The sequence below is a fragment of the Otolemur garnettii genome, unplaced genomic scaffold (genome assembly GCF_000181295.1).
Source record: "Otolemur garnettii isolate 467f Iridium unplaced genomic scaffold, OtoGar3 scaffold00010, whole genome shotgun sequence".
In the NCBI taxonomy this organism is placed as follows: domain Eukaryota; kingdom Metazoa; phylum Chordata; class Mammalia; order Primates; family Galagidae; genus Otolemur; species Otolemur garnettii.
In genome coordinates this window covers 38,433,178-38,436,801 of record NW_003852405.1, presented here as the reverse complement: position 1 = coordinate 38,436,801, position 3,624 = coordinate 38,433,178, and positions in this window count along the sequence as shown.

Below are 3,624 nucleotides of genomic sequence, written 5' to 3'. Positions count from 1 at the left end.
ATAGGGATTCTTTTCCCACATGCATATGTGTGTTTGGCTTATCAAAGATCAGATGGTGACATGCAGTGGGGCTCATCTCTGGGCTCTCCATGCTATCCCATAGGTCTATGTCTCTACTCTATGCCAGCACCATGCCACCTTGATCACCGTGGACTTGTTTTTATTTCTTTTTAGAGGCTGCTTCCATCTGGAATACCCCTTCAGTGTCTTGTTGTCTTTCATGGGCTTGGCATTTTTGGAAGAATGCAGGATAGATACGTTGCCCCTCAATTTACACCTATCTGATGTTTCCTCATGATTAGATTCAGGCTGTACATTTTTGATGAGGATATCCTGGAAGTGATGTCAATCAGAGGCATATGATCTAACTGGTGACTAACTTTGGTTACCCAACTAAGTTTGTGTCTACCAAATTTCCCCACTATAAAGTTACTATTTTCCCTGTATAACTAAGAAGTACTTTTGGGTAGGAGATTATGACAATGTAGATATTCTGCTCTTTGTCAAACTCCCACCAGCTTTAGCAACCAGTTCTGAGTCTTGCCTGAATCACTATCACTATCACAATTCTCAAAGAGTGATTTTCTAATTTGAACATTCCTTCTACATTAGTTGGCTTTCTATTGTAAGGAAGAGCTTACTTGTCTTTCATATTTACTTGTTTAATCATTTATTTATATAAGTATATGAGGTTGGACAATTAAGTTTGCAAACTCATCCTGGGAAAAGTGCTTTGGAGGGTGGACTAGGTGCTGGCATTGGTGCACAGCTTACTAAGGGGAACACTTCTAAGGTAACCATAATATTCAGCAATAAGGTATGTACACTTTTTCTAGGATAAGTTTGTGAACTTAATTGTCTGGCCTCATAAGCCAAATAATATAATTCCTATATTATTTGATGGATTATGATCTGTTTTATCATCATTGATTTTGCTGTCCAAATCGTCCCCAATGTGGCCTACAGAGCTCCTTCAAGCTGGCTCCTGTGTTCGTTTGAAACATTGCCCTGATTTTTTGAGCACTTCCTTACTCTCTGGCACAGAAAAATGGTCCAGGTTCCCTTTGCATTTTCCCTGCCCCAGTTGATGGGTGGTCTTCACTTACAGACCTTCTCAACAGACAATGCTAAAAAGTATGCATGTGTACAGTAGTCCTCCCTAACCCGTGGCAGGTATGTTCCCAGGTTTAGTGGACCCTTGAAACCACAGATAGCCCCAGGCCTTACCAAGACAGTCAGTCTGATAATCCAGAGGGCTACTGAAGGACTAACAGGCAAGGGGCATATACAGAATGGATACACTGCACAAAGGGAGTATTACGGATAGCCTGAGGTGTCATTGCACTACTTGCCTGAGGTGTCATCACACTACTCAGGACAAAACTGTTTATTTCTCACATTTTCCATTTAAGATTTTCAGACCTCAGTTGACTGTGGGTAACTGAAATCACAGGATGCAAGCCTCCCAATAAGGAGGGACCACTGCATGGTATGTGCACACATAAGTCTGCCCAGCACCTCTGTCTGCACTCATGAGCTCTCACCAACACCCCAATTACAATCCCCCACTTTGAGGATCAAGCCAGCCTCCCCTACTTCATGTCCTGCTTCTCACCAACAAGAAGCTATGTGGCTCCCACTCCCTCCAATGCCCTCCCTGGTCACACCCATCACACAGAGCTGGACTCTTGGGACACAGCTGCCCCTGACCATCTCCCTGGTCCTGGGCTCCACCAGGTCTCCTAAAACCCTCCCTCAGTCCTGACCATGCATGACCACGTGGTGTTGGGGGTGAAAGGGTAGAGCAGAGAGAGCAAAGGAGGGAGGGGGTAAGGGGGTCACAGTGTGTGGCACACCATTTGGGGGTGGGACACAATTATAAAAGGGTCTTTATCTAACAAATATAATAAATGTAATGTGGTTCTTTGTACCCTGAATGAATCCCCAACAACAATAATAATAAAAATAATCAATCCAAGTGCAGAAAGAATGGCTGGAGATGGAAAGGTCACCAGGGCCTGAGTGCAAAGGGGCAAGCACATCTAGGAGCTCATTAAACACAAGAGCAGAAGTGAGAGGCCCACAAGCACCATGCTGACCCAGACCTTTATGGGGACGTGCAGAGCTATGTTGCCAGTTAAGCTCTTACTCACTCACGAACCCATTCCACTGCTCAAGAATGTCCAAAATCCTCTCATAAGAGTCTAAATTCCCAGGAAAGTTGATGTTCTTCCAGACACTTGGCCAAAAGTGCGTGCTTCTCCCCTGACATCCTGTCTGTCCCCCAATATGGCAGCCAACACTTAAAATGCTGCTCTTTCCATAGTGGACACACCAAAACCCCACTCACACTTAGCACTTTGGCCAGAGGTCTTTCTTCATAGCAATTTGCAGGAAAACAGGGATTTTATCACAGCATGGTAACAAGCTTCAAAGAGAACACTAAGTTTTCACATTTTTAAAATCTTCTTGAACTTACCGCTGGGAATCTTCTGTGAATCTTAACCCCGTCAAGGTCCAGTCTCTGTCTATCTTTCTGTTTCCTTTCCCTATCTCCTTAACTTCTTAGCTTTTCCTTCCTTTTGTTTCATATACACACACACTAACACACACTAACACACATGAACACACAACTACTTTCTCTTACACAGACTGACTGGCCTGTCCAGAGGTTTTTGTTTTATTTAAATACATTTCCCTTACTAAAAGGAATTATGGTGCCAGTTGCTAAGATAAATCTTTTTCATTCCATTCTAAGGAGTAAGGTAAATAGCCTGAGAGTTTGCCCATGGGATCCTGACCCCAGGGTAGATGGGAAGCTGGAATGGGGTGAAATAAAGACAATTATAGCAGAGCAATAGCATCCCAAAATTAAGGTGAGCCACCTGCTCTGGCTGTCTTGCAAGGTTTTTCTTCCCGATTATTTTTCTTTTGTACTTTTCTCAAACTAACAATCAAATACTTCTAGTAGAAGTGACTCCGCAGGAGACTGAGTCCCCTACATGCCACACAGCCCTTAACCTCATACCCCACACAGAGAAGTCCTGGCCTGAAACAAGAACTGATAAGGTACATTAAGGAGATCAGATACATACATTTGTTCAAAGAGGCTGGGTTAGGGTAAGTGAACCCAGAAGGGAAGGAGGGAAGGAAAGAGAGATTAGTGAAGTCAGCATGAAACAGGTTGTAGGGGAAATTGCTTAACATGCCAGGACCTACTGTCAGGGGTTGGGAGGGTGGGATGAAGGAGAAAGGGCAAGAGAACAAGAAGGTGAGACCTCATTGAACGTGCTCAAGGAAGATAGCAGATATCCACAACTCACAGAAAGGTCAGGCCCCAAACCTCTTCAAAAATGCTGAGAATGTGGCTGGGTGCACTGGCCCACACCTATAATCCCAACACTCTGGAAGTCCAAGGCAGGAGGATTACTTGAGCTCAGGAGTTTGAGACCAGCCTGAGCAAGAGCAAGATGCTGTCTCTGAAAACTAGCTGGACATTGTGGAGGGCACCTGTAATCCCAGCTACTGGGGAGGCTGAGGCAGGAGGATCAATTGAGCCCAAGTGTTTGAGGTTGCTGTGAGCTATGATGATGCCACAGCATTCTACTTAGGGTGACAGAGTGA